At 38.2% G+C, this 14,297-nt stretch overlaps 1 protein-coding gene across 6 annotated transcripts in view; it reads right to left on the bottom strand.

Moving 5' to 3' along the window:
- PHACTR3 (phosphatase and actin regulator 3) overlaps positions 1-14,297 on the bottom strand; it is a 114,905-nt gene that overhangs the window by 67,682 nt on the left and 32,926 nt on the right. The window lies entirely within an intron of this gene.

Raw genomic sequence — 14,297 nt, 5'->3', positions numbered from 1 at the left:
CTTGGAATATCCTCTTAGTGTTTTACATAAGAGGATAACAAAGTTTATTTGGAAAATGCAGAGAAGCCTACGGCTTGTTTTCCTCTCATTTTCTTAAATGAATGAGGAGAGATCTTAGAATGTGAGATCACGGAAGTGTAACTGGCCAAATTCTCTCTGTTATGAGAAAATATAGTGAGGAAATCTGTTGAGACTGCCCTTCAGAACACCACCTCTTATTGGCAATTCACTGCATTGGATAAGCAGAAATCCTTTCAATCATCTTCAAGCCTCCTGTGCAATCTGTGTAAGTCTGTTTCAACAACGGAGATGAGATTATCAAAGCATGAGAAAGAACTGACACATAGGACCAGATTGTTTGAAGATGTTTCTTTTAAGCCATTTCACATAGTCTCATTTACCATTTTTGGGTTTTGAACTCAGAGAAAGAGAGAGAAAATTTTTTTCTCCAGTAATTAAAACTCTGAAGGCGGACACTCTTGCCTGCACAATAAAAGAACTTACAATATTTTTAAAAGTATTAAAAAAAAACCACCATAAAAAACTCAACTAATTTCTTCCTTTCAAGTGCTGAAATGATCTAATGCTATTAATAGAAGATTCTTTCTCTGTGGAAAATTTATTCTTCTATTTAAAGCTACTGGGGAAAAGCTTGAAAGAATAAAAAATTATGATTCTGACATCTGGCTATTGGTATAGCCTTTGGATGATGAGTTCAGATAGTGGCTCTAAAATAAATACTTTTATTTGGAAACAAGGCAGAATGATCGACAAGACATCCCTTCTCCACACAGTTGCATGCAGTGGCTGCATACTTGCTAGAAGCCTACGCAGCTTGTCCCTTAGTGCTGAGAGAAGCAAATTTGAGGGTATCGGATTGACAGCACTGAAAAACACAGATTCTTCTTCATGCACAGAAATAGGCACAGCTCATGAAGCAGCATAACTTCCCCACGCTGCTGATCAGTGAAGCCTGGCCCTGACCTAAATGGCCCATGATTAGCAGAGCAGGTGTTTGTCTGTCCCTGTGATCTTCCTGCAGAGGTACGAAATTGATACTAGCTGTGATGACATTTTGTGTGGGCACAGGACTAAGAATACCTGTCGCAATAAATCAGCAAACAGAATACCTCCCCAGGAGTTTAAAGAGGACATTTTATACCGAATAGCTCATATCCTGCTTCCAGGCACCTGATCCATTAGGCTTTACTTCTTTGACATGTGCTGGTGCTCAGTGATTTTGTTCACACGCGGATCACACGGCCCAGGTGCTGTTCTAACAATTTATTCCAGAGTTATGAGTGTTACGTGTCTTGAGCATTCTGGTGGGATCACTCGGAGATCGTATTTGCAAAAACACATGGGTATGTTACCCAAAACATGTGATTCACAATAAAACCACCAAAACCAGAACAAAATGCTTAAAGCTGAAAATAAAACACATCTTATGATTTTGTTCTTTCTTTTGTTTAATAAGGAAATGGAAACGAGATATTTGTAAAATGTACAGTGAAGCATTGTGCTAGATGTCTGAGTAATCAAAACAAGCCAGGGTGCTTAAATATCACTGCAGCATTTATATAGCTATGAGCTCTAAAACGGAGAGCTAAGAAGCATTGTCAGTGGGGTGCTGGATGGAAGGAGTTACATATTTCCATGATCTACGCATGGCATTGAATTAGATACAGAAGTTCAGATTCCCTAATGCAGCTTCTCTTCCATATGGTAGATAAACTCTTAGAAGACACAGACACAAACAAGTAGGCCTTGGTTTACAAAGTCTTGGGCTGGTATCCAATAAATCTAGTTTTAGGGCATTTAAGTATGAGATCAAAACTATCATGGCCCCAAGGATACAAAGTGCAGATCCAGTAGAAATTCATTCTGCCCTCTCAAATGTGTTTAAAAAATACTCCTGCAAGCTTTTTGCTAGATCAGGTATCATTTGTCTGCGCCACCTTGCACTTTATGCCATATCAAGCATTGTCTGTCTTCCCACAGTTGGCATCAATCTGGCATAAAAGCACAGAGCTGGCATAAACTCTGTATCGCAGCTCTGGCTGATTTGACAGAAATATGATCATTTGCCCATGCCTGATCTGGATGAAACTTGTACTGCTGTTAAAGACAATCGTGCACAGATCTGGTGCTAACATCAGCCTCTCGTACGACAGCAGAGCCTGTCGGTGCCAGAAGGTGACGTGAAACTAATGGAACGTCTCTGCCTGCCGCCCCAGCACAGAGGTCTAGGTGGCAAGAAGCAAAATGAGACATCACATGGTGGCTCTAGCCTCTGTACAGATCACTTCTGCTCAATGACCTCAACTTTCAACAGCAGCTTACGTGCTACATGAATAGCAAGGAGAGTTATTTTCGCAGGGGATGAGCCTATGCTGTGCAGCTGTATCCAGCAAGGCAGCAGCGTGATGCAGAACAGCTCCATTTTCAGAGCAAAATAGACCACCCTTTTCCTCATGTTTGCTTTTCTTTGGTTTTGGCTTTGGGCTTTTTGCTTATGCACTACTGTATGCATGCTCCACCCTCTCCGAATTCGGTGGATGTGTTTGTATCTACATAGTATATCTATACAGTATGTACATATGCATGCAATATTATGCGTTATATTACTTAATTACATTTTAAAAGTCTACCCAAAATATCAAGAAGTCTGCTGGTAATATGGATTTGATTCTACTTCTCACATAGGTCAGAGTGAGAGAGGGTTTGGGAGCTTGATTTTAGGGTGGCATAGTCAGCATCAGGTATCTTCTAAATCCAACTAAGCTACTTAGCAGATGTGCCCTGGCAGAACCCAGTGCAAAGTTTGACTAGCTCAGCCATGCTGTTTCTAACCCATTCTCAATAATGCACCTAATTCATCCTACCAGCATGTATGATAACTTTCAAATAAAACAAGATAGAAGCAGAAGTTAGAAGTTAAATTTTGGCATCTATTACAGCGCTGTCTTGAATGTTCATATTTATAACACTTGAGTGCCTAAATGCACAGTGAAAGGTTTGTGAACAGAGTTGAACTGCAGTTCCCGTTAAAGGGTTCTTTAGCTCTCCTCACCTCTCCTGGTATTTTTTTCCTTAATTTGTTTCCTCTGATTTTTGTGTTTCCTTTTGTTTTTTTGTTGTGTTTTGGGTTTTTTTTCCCCCTGGGGTTGGCAGAAGGGTAAGGGGAGAAGGGTAGTGCTACTTAGTATTTAGTCAACATTAAAAGTGAAAAGTTTTGACAGTTAAGCATCTCCCAAGCCAAAACTGGCAAAGCCAGCTGAAAAAAACCAGCAAATGTTCCTGTTTCAAACTGCAAACTTTTCTTATTTGTTGAAAATGTTCCAGGGTGGCTGCAGGGTACACTGAGCCTGCCTAAAGGCAGATTTAACTTATGTTTTGACCATTTAGGAAGGAAAACAACTCTCTTCCACCACAATGCGCTTTGGCACTCAGCAAATAAATTTTACCATGGCAACTGTAAAGCCACTTGAGACACACAAACTTTTCAGTAAGGTGGTCCTAGGCATCTAGTTCTACAGACTAACCTGGATACTCTATGGTCATTAAAAATGATAAAAACCCCACATGAAATAGCTTAGTATCATGTATTAGTATCATGTTTTCCAATCGTTATGTTAATATAACAGCCAAGTCTTACATAATACTTTTTTGTAAGTATATATCCGAGTGCTTTACAAAGGAGGAAAGCTAAAACACAACGTGTAGTGTGACATGTCTCAGGTTGAACCAGTGCCAGAAAGAGAACCTTCACCTCTGAATATTGGTCCAGCACTCTGCCGTTTAGCTTCTTGAGCTAAATCTTGCAGCCCAGCAAATTCTGACCGCAGTCACAGGCTGAGGAAGTTCTACAGAGTGGCCCAGTGGCATGATATATCTTATCTTGCTATAAACATGAAAGAATTCAGAAGCTTTGAGGTCAGTACTACCCGGAGTGAGTGCAAGCTGACAGTGCACAAATGGATAATGTACCTGTTTTTTTAAACAGACCTGAATGGTGTGTAGAATGACTGCACTGACAGGCACAGAAAAATGTATTCAATGATTGTAGTGTGCAGCTGTACACGAAGTATGTGCATATTTAGACCTAATTTGATATATAGTTGCCACAGCTGTATGTATGAATCATATAATGGCTATATTTTTGGCCAGTTCTGACTACGTACATGTAACCACCCAGTTACACAAGCAAAACCAAGGGTTGTCAATATACGCCTTTTTGCAGACTCATTTAATCATCTCTCTTTGACATTGTGGCCTTAGATTCAGTGCAAACAGAAGGACAACTTCACAGTTCTCACAATTTGCAGAATGAGACCTTGCTATACAAACATAATGTCTTGCCATGATGTTTCTCAAAATAGATTAATCTTTGTAGAAAATGAGAGCAGAGGCTAATGAGGGTTGAGGCACAGATGGGATGGCACCAGTAGTTACTTCATACAAACGCAGCAAAGTAATAGTTTCTAGCATGACATTTAATAAAATCGAGCCCTACTAGCATGCATAGCTACAGGAGAATTTATTTTGAAGTCAAATATGATGCTGCCTGGCTGTCTTCAGTGGAAATACATGACACATGGTCTATCTCATCTCACCTTCTTCCATTTAATCACACTTTTAATGAGCAGAAACATAAAAAGTAAACAGTTCCTTTCTCCTCTACAATAATACTAATACTAATTTTCTTCCTACACTGTTTACTTCGAATAACCAGAGTTCATTTTTAGACCCCTGTATAATATTTCATTCAAAGTACTTTACAAGCATCTTCCAAATGCTATTTTGAAGCTTCAGCAATGTTCATTTGTGTACTGAAAAGGAATGCAAATTTCCTGGGGTTTTTTCCCCTCTCAAACAGGGCTCTGTTTTCCAGGGCAGGGGGAAAGGTTGTTTCTTGGTTTGCTTATGAATCCAGCTCCATTCCCAATTGAGAGAAAAGTGAGAGCTATGTAGACCAGAATATAGTTGCACCGTGGGTAATTTATATATTAGCCCCTCATTTACAGGTGGTTCCTAAAATGTAAATGTTATTCAGGGATTTGTTGCCTTCTATTATGAATTCTGAATACTGAATAATGAACTACTCGTGAAAAAAATAGCCCGGTGGGAAAAGCCTGAAACTGTGTTTTAGTAGTTATGGAATGACAGATACATGTGTGCGTCTTGATACATGTGCAAATAACAGTAACTGGCATTCATAATGGCATTTGGTAAGTTGCCATTCTGTTGTATGCTTGGAAGAAAATAATATGGTGTGTCTTTTGACACAAATTGCCTTCTGAATAATCACAGAAGTGCATATCCACAGTAAACATCTGTACTAAGGAAGGCCAAAGCCAGTTTCTTCACATCAAACTATTTAAAATCATGAGTCGGAGATCCAGAATCACAAGATTGATTGACTGATGGATTGACTTGGGATTTTATTTTGCCTTCAGGGACTCTCTAGCCTAATGGCTGCCTCCTCATTTCTTGTCTGCAACCAGGAAGATTAAAAAAATGTTCAGCTTTTTACATGAAAACTGAAGATTCTTTGCAACTTCCTGATTCCAGAATTTTATAATCCCAAATTCCAAATGTGATACTCACTATAAAATTACACTAGTTGACAACTCTGCAGATCCAAAAGCTTTTTACCTATGCCATCAGTTCATTGGAGACAGCAAAAGCTAGAGCTGGAGGAAATATTCTGGATAAAATTTTTCAGTGACATCTTTGAGTTGAAGAGGATCCTTACCATTCACCACCAAAAAACCTCTGATTAATATTTTTGTTACAAAACTATTTGTTTCAACTTCCTTCAGTTTATCAAAATATGAAATGCTGAACATTTCCTTCAAATGAAAATTTTTAAAATACTTTTTCAGAACTGCCAGCATAGTAAAATATCAGTTATTTACACAGCTCCAAGGATCTCTGCGTTTGCAGATTGTTGCAATTGCTGTCTCATTTTATTCATTATAATTGGGTTTCACTGTGCTAATCTCTCTGGAGTATAGCATTTATCGCCTTCCAGATGATTGTTAAATGCTGTATTGAAAGGGAATTATCACCTATCTTCCATCCTCCTGAGAGGAATAAGAAAAACTGGGAGAAGTTGTCATTATCTGGGATAATGGAAGAGCTGAGAGGATCCTGCTGTTTTTCTCTACTTTGTGCAGCTGTTTATAGCTGACTTCCAGTGGCAGTGCAGGCGTAACACGCCAGTTACAGTCTGCAAAGGGCACTGTGCCTGTGCCACACAAATAGGCCCAGTCCTATTTCTCTGGCACTAAAAATGAGGGAGAAGACTTTTGGCTTGCTGACATGGGGAGAGAAAGAGTCCTTTGCCTGTATTACTATTGCTAGGTGACTGAATTGTAACATTGTCTTGAAACTTGCACCCCCCTCTTTTTTTTTCAGTGGGAGAGGGGCAAGGGAAAGGGAGAAAATTCTGGGATCTCCTTGGCTGTCTGGTTTTTGAACCATTAGGGAGCACATGGATCAAATTTTCAAGGGTTATTCTCCAAAAGTGAAAATCAGAAATTTGCATTCTTGAAGTTTCTAATACTTGAATATGTATGTTCATCTTCCAAAGTGCTGCCCAGATAGTATGGTGCTTGGTGATCATGCCTGGATAATCTTGCAATAGGTCGAGATCTACTTTTAGGGAAAAATTTAGTGCTGCAAAAATAACATTACGGTCTGGTAGTTCAGTTTTCTGTGAGTGACAGAGCTTATTTCTTCTTAAAGGACATTGATATTAATAGATTTTGGAAAGAGACAATAGAAATTAATCAGTTTTCTGGCCCACATGGTTATTCAGAAGGGCTTGGTAAAGTGAGTCATAAAGACTCAAAAACCCATGGTTTAATTTAAGTTACATGACTTCTAAGAAAATCTCAAGATTTTCTGGGGAGTAAGGTGAACTTTCTGTAAGACAAATTAAAGAACAGGGAAGAACAGGGGAAGTAATTCCGAAGGACTTTAGTGCACAAAATCTGGAGAACGCCGGCACAAGCAGTCTCAAGGGAAGATGGGATGGCAGTGACCCATACTTCATATTTGAATCATGTCCTTTGTTTTAGTTTTAAAGCAATATTTGGCAGCAAAGTTATAAATAAATAAATTAACCAGAACCAGAAGGCTGAGAGGGGGCTGGCTGCATTAAATATTACAAGGAACTGTCAGATTAGTCACATGTGGCATTTTCCTTTTCAACCATTGTCCAACGTGTGAAGCTGCGCATTTGTTGTACAATTAACAAGTCACAGGATATTTAAACAAATCATCAGGTCAACTTTCTACCATTTCATTACATCACTTTTGAAATTGACTCTGATTTTATATTATAGGCCTATATATTCCCTGAAATACATTCCCTGAAATACATTCCTCTGCGTATGTGGAGCATGAAAAATTAATTCCATTAACAGGTATTCTTTAACTAGGTCTCTAGAGTTCTGTAAGCCTGAATTACGCTGCATTTTCCAGTATTTTTTTAATTTTGCATGCTTAAGATAAAAAACAGTTTCCTTTAAAAATCATTGCCCTCTTCTCTGTAGTGGCGACAAGATGGGAAGAGGATATTGAAAAGTTCCTCATCAGCATAAATAAATTAAAATCCCCACTTCATAGAAGCCAAGAGTAATGAAGCTGCTATTAAATGTTTTAAGAGGAAACTAGAAGCAGAGATGACCAAAACGAAGCTCCCCAGTCTAAATACATTAGCAACTCTCTCCACACTTGTATTTTTAAATGTCAGATAATCTATTAAAACTGAAACATCTTTGAAGGTAGTGTGGCTGAAGAAGGGATTGTGATACAATGTATTTAAATAATGGGAGATCACATTTGCAGTTCTTCTGCAAAAGGTTAAAATTCAGCTATTAATAAGGCCAGTCTCGTATTTCTATCACAACTGTCTCTACTCAGGCTCCTCCTTTTTTTGTCACCTCTTTCTATACTTGCCTGATGCTGCTTAATTTTGCAAAGGTTTCAAAGGTTTGCAAAAATTTCACAGCAGTAATCCTATGTCATCCAGGAAGGGAGATCTATTTACACTATTTATAAACTCACACAGTTCTACTTGCTGCATAATAGCAAATTCATGTTTAATTAGATATTTTTGTTTTTTCATTATCCAGCTTGCATGCATAATTGTCATAACTGTGCCCATGGGGTAGATTCACAGCTGTATATATAAACTGCTCTGAGGCATCTGGTTGCACAGCTTCTCTGTAAATCTGGAGTTGGATATATAAGAGCAAGTATGTTACAGACAGCCTTGATAGGTATAATAAAGCATCATGTGCACCTACATTGCAGAATGGGGAGAAAGAACTCCTCTGCTCTGGCCCTATTAGGAGCTGAGTGACGCCGAGTAGGAGAACGTGAGCGAGAGCCCAGGGCAAAAGCAGAGAGGTGCTTCCAGGAGCTGCTGTGGCTCAAGGTACATGGATCCCCTTTCTCAGCGCTTGGTGGTTTTGCATTGCATAAGAGGCAGAAAGGATGTGGTAAAACTGCCCCTGACGTTTCAGCGACTTCTCATCTTAGGAAATGCCAGCAGTATAGCTCCCCTGACCTGCATGGCTTAGTGGTGACTGGCTAGTTGAGTGGGGAATGGCTATGGTGCGGTCTTCACAAGCAATGTGCTTCCCCAAGCAGTACGGCTATCCAATGGGTGGTGTTGCAAGCCCGGGAGAGCTTGTGGGAAAACAAATCTGTAATGCAGGCAGCTGAAATCGTAAGTGTGCAGTAGAGACCTGTGTAGACTGTACTGCCCTGCCCACTCGTTCTGCTGGGTAATGTCAGGTTGTTCTCAGCTGATGTGCAGAGCCTCCTCTTGGGCTTTCAGTCTACTAACATTTATGGTTCATTATTTTATTAGGGAATTAACAGGTTTTTTCTCTGCTAGATGCCGTTATGCTATCAGGTTTGTGTTGTTCCTTTGGCTTTTGATAAGCAAAAGCTCTCTGACAAAGTTAATCATCTTTCCAGCACATTCTGGGCTGGAAGCTGCTCTGTTTGTGACGGTCCCCAATGACAGCTTGCAACATCCTCGCCCAGGTTGGGTCGCCTGCCGACCAGGTGAAATGATTTTAACAACTCCCCATTCACACTTCCCTTACTTGTCACTTCAAAGATGCCTTATTTATTTGTAATGACAAGTGGCAACACAGTTGCTAAATGCTTAAGCAAAAATAATTATGGCGTTGCTATGACTGAGAGTGGTTCCTAGCAGAACTAGCTTTGGTGAATATATCAGGAAAAAATGTTGCTAAGGGGCAGCTCACTTGTTTTTCAGTAAATCCTTATCAGGAAAGATTAATTATTCTTCTAACACACCCAGTGTTGCCAGCTTAGGATTCTACCCCAAGTTTTGTGGTATTTGCGCTTCAGTGTGGGATTTTTTCAGACAATTATCCATAAATTGGACACTATTTACATTTCCTGCCTCTCTTTTCATAACACCTGTCTGTGTGCATGGGCCAAGATATCCGCAACCTGGGGGTACTGTTGATTTTTTTTTTTACTGCAGTCCTGCCACTGGTGGCCTTGAGCAACCTGTTTCCTCCCTCTAGGCTTCATTTATCCTCTTTGAGTAAAAGGGACACAAGTAATTTAATTTACTGTGAAAGGTATGACTATCGTTTGCAATGTCCATTGGATTCTTATGATAATGGATGGGCGTCTGTTTAATAGAGAGGACATTCCTGGCAGTTGCTTTGGCAGGAGGATGCCTTCCCTGACAGGAACTATTCAGCACCATTTTAGGCAAAGAGAAATCTGATGGCTTTAGAGTCATACAGTGCTAGTGAGGGGAAAATGAGAAAGATGCACAGAGTTTCTAAGGTGATCCTGTTCTCCTCATTTGGGCAAACTTTAATTTTTGAATGCCAGCCTTTTCCCTACAGTATCTCCTTAACTTTCCCATTGCCATTTGTGTTATTTTAGGACAGCTTTATCCTGAGTTATGGGCATATATTTCACCTGGGTTTCAAACATAGTATGTTTTTATCGACTTAAAGGCATCTTGTAGGAATCTTGCTTTTTGGATTGTTTATTTTATGGTTTCCTTGTTTACCTAATCACCTCGTTTTTATGTAGTCCCTTTTCTAGAAATTAAGTATCTGTATGCTGGATGCACTGGGCCTCCTATCCCCCTACGATTGTATTTTGGCTGTTACCCACTTAAACCCTTTTGCACTGAGTCCTGAGCACCACTCAAGATTAAATTCAGAATGATATCTTTTCTTGTGGGTTCTAAGATTAGCTGCTTGATGAAGCAGTCATTTACTGTGTCCAAAATTATTTATCCCTACATCTTGTCTTGAAGAGGCAGTGATCCAGGCTATATGAGGAGAGCTGAAATCTTCTACTATGGATACTTGTCTATAATTCACAGCTTTTCCTTGAAATTTCAGCTCTTGAATTCTTGCAAGTTTTTTTCATTAAAAACTGACATTTCCAGAGTCACATTTAAATCTATCTTATTCACTTGACATATTTTTTCACTGAGATGGTTATGCAAATATTAACAACCTCTGTAAACAAGAACAAACCACACACAAGAAACGCCTCCTTAACCTGGTCCCTGAAGAGCCATTTGGAACAAATGGTTGTGTGCATAATACAGTTTTTTCTAATTAGCATCTCTGGCAATAAGACACTTGGGGGTATATTTGATATGCTTTTATCTTAAGATTAAATTTACATTTGCTGCTAGGTAGCTCTGACATCTTCATTCTTGTTTTAGATCTCTGTCATAACATGATTATTGTGTGATCACTACTCGCAGCAAACCAGCCCCTATTTGTATATGGCTCAGGCTTATCTACAGTGATGGGCTCTATGATCATGCCAAATAAGGAGTTGGGTTGGTTTTTTTGCAACTTGCCTCTTAGAATTAAAAAATTATTGTTGTAAAAATTGCAGGGCAGGTGTTTTTTTTGGAGCCATATAACAACTCCAAGATACAAGCAGTAAAAACAACCAAGAAAATAATTGAAAGATAAGAGTGTCTTTCTGGAAAGATTTCAATTTAAATATTCAAAAAAAAGGGTTAGTCAAACTTTACAAGCCAGAGTGAGGCACAGATATTAATGATTTTTCCAAAGTTTTGAAGAACTGGGTATAGAACAGATCCTTTTCTTAGTCCAGTATTCTAACCACAAAACTTTTTCCTACCACAGAGAACTAAGCACTTTCAAAAATAATTTTTCAAGCACAGATTCACAATCAGTGTTATAAATTGTTACAGCTCGTATGAAATCATTTGATCTATTATTGATTATATCAACTGAGGATCTGCCACAGGACTCTCCAGTAAAAAATAAGTAAAAAAATATACATCAAAGAAAATGTTTTCATAAACATTAGAAATAGATAGTAACAAGATTTCCTGTGCCATGAAAAATTCCATAATTTTCAAAATTTTTATGTTAAAATAGAACCTTTTTTTTTCAATTCTTAGAAACAATGAGAAAATTTTCCCAGGTCACAGTAGGAATTGTTGTCTAAATCGGATCAGTCATTCATCTAATTCAGTTAAAGCATTTTCACTATTAGGTTCCTTACCAGCTGCTTTAGTGAAAAGTGAGTCTTTATTCTGAAGTGCAAAAAAGGATGGAAAATGTCATACCATTGCAAGTTACCTCTCATAGACATCACTGTCGGAAATTAGAAATAGAAAAAGCAAACTGCAGTAATAAGGTCAAGTGACTGTACAAATCAAACAGCAATCTAATTCAGTTCACCACATGGGCCTTGGGGATTTTCATACCTTATGTGCTTAATCAGATTTCAGATGATGTCCATTCATTAAGAAAAACATTTCTATTTCCCCAGGTTAGTAGATTTCTTCCTCCAAACAGCTCTGTACTCCACTCACTCTCTTTACCACAAGAGCCTGTTAAGTGTTTAGGTCAAAACCACAGAACAGGAAAATACTAAAGCAAAATTGGAAATCTTTTATCCAGTCTCAGTTTAGATTTGTTCACCTCTAACACCACAAGGAGAGTGAGGAAAAGTGTTCCAGTCACACAGGTCTGAAGTTGTATTGGGTAGTTGTCACTGTGACAAGACCATGCTGAAGAAAATAGCATGATGCTACCCATATGAGGTCTACTATGAATCAACTCCCTTTCAACCCTCTAAAACCTACATAAATCACATTCTGTTAACTCAGGGTTGCTTTATAATTGCAAAGTAGTGCCAGATTTCCAGCAAAAACAAGGGACAAAATATTACCACACATTTGAGATCCATAAATTAATCAAGTATAATTTATCAATTCATAATATCAATGATAATATAGCATTCATAGCATGCTCTTGTGTATAACATTTAATGCTTACAACATAGCCACTCTATATTATTACAGGTATGAGGATTGGTGCTACTAGGAATTACACATTATAGATTCAATCTATTGACTAACACTATAAATCCAATGGCAAAAAACATATTGTTCATTTAAAGGGAGATTAAAATATTTTATCTAGGTTTACCTAAAAAAGATGTTACCCCCAAGAGCCACTGAAAAGTCTCCTTAGCCCTTTAATATGTATAATTTAACTTCTTTTTTAAAGGGTGCTCTTAACCTGGGTTATTTCAGTGCTACACTTCACATTGCCTCAGAAACCATTCAATGGGCAAAAATGAAAGACAAGCAGCTGAGTGCAGGATGATGAACTACATGTGGGAATGGAAACAAATAGCTAAGGCAGAACAACTTCTTAATTGGCTTTGCCTTCAAAGCAATGTCCTAAAACTCTGTCCCAAGCTTAGATTTAAGAGAAGAAAAATTGTGCCTGGGAGTGGCGAAGTGTAGGATTAGAAATACGAAAGAGAGAAAGATCCGGAGCCAAAAATTTCAATAGAGACAAAACTCAGCTGGAGAGATTTAAAGGGAAAGAAAAAAGTTAAACTCAAAGCACACTGCTGTCTAAAGCCTCAAACGGAATCCAAGATTTCGGACCACTGTTTCTCTATTGGAAAATATCTGATGGGTGGTGGTAAAGGTTTCATCTTCATTCCTGTCTGCTGGCTCAGTTCAGTTACCCTGTTATTCTCTGCAGTGTGTGATCATGCACTTAAAGGCTGCATCATAATGCATATGCACAAGGAACCAAATGAAGGTTGCATAGGCAACCATAATTCTGCATTACCTAAGTTTTTAGTGCTTGTCTTTAAAATCTTAATAACGTGCTCTTAATATACTGGCTTTCCTGTATATAACATGCAATTACTTCAAACTACATATGTGATGTTTTCCTCAGTATCTGGAGAACATTTTGGTTTGTGCTCTAAAAGGATCCCAAAGAATAATCGTTATTTAACTAAAACATCTTTGGCTTTCTTTTCGCTTTGCTTTTGTGTGGAAACCACAGAACAGCTTTTCACATACCAGATGAATAATGTGTAGGAAGAGTGAGAGAGGAAGGGAATTGATGACTTTTTTTTTTAAGTATGTGAATTTAATTTCACCAGGCACTTTATTTCAATCATAATGCACATCCAAATTTATAAAAAAAAGGATCTCCTCCTGAATGCTTCAATGTTGTTTTATACATTATTGAAAAAGTTCATATTTTACAAAATAATACATTTCTTTTCAACTGATTTTTTCAATTGTAGGTTGAAAATTAATATATATCAATGTCTTAAGTACTAGGTAGCATAAAAACATTCTGCATCTTTAAACTATACAGCAAAATGTAATCATAGGCATACTGGACAACTGTTAGATTACCTGACCAGATTTAAAGGTTTCATAGAAATAAACTTTCTTACACTGTTGGATTTTTTAGAGAAACTCTTTTTCTCATCAGTGCCAGGAGGGAAGGGACCAGCTATCCAATACACGTTTAAACTAAAAAGCATTGTGACACTTGCAGTGGGAAAAATTCCTCATTCCCTGCCCCCCCCAGCTTCTCTGCAACACAACTGTAGACATAAATCCGTCTCCCTATTGGAAAAGTGTATATATCAATATTGAAATGAAGCACGTGTAATAGACAGTTATGCAATTAATCTGCCAGCACCATCACTGATTCCTAGTTTTGGAAGAATACATTCATCGTTATGAAATGTACGATTTTCAGAGCACAAAGTATGAAAGAACAATCCTACTTTTTCAGCTAAAAGATAGCCAATGGATTTTTTTTTCCTATATTCCTAATGATCACAGATATAACACATTCTTGCACATTGTATCACAAGCAAAATATCATAGGAGTCCTAATTCCTTAGTGTTAAAAGCTAGCTGCATACCCTCAATATAGAATCTCAGA

This window comes from Calonectris borealis, chromosome 17 (assembly GCF_964195595.1).
Source record: "Calonectris borealis chromosome 17, bCalBor7.hap1.2, whole genome shotgun sequence".
Lineage (NCBI taxonomy): Eukaryota > Metazoa > Chordata > Aves > Procellariiformes > Procellariidae > Calonectris > Calonectris borealis.
Note: the sequence above shows the minus strand (reverse complement) of the source record. Positions and strands in the feature narration are given on the sequence as shown.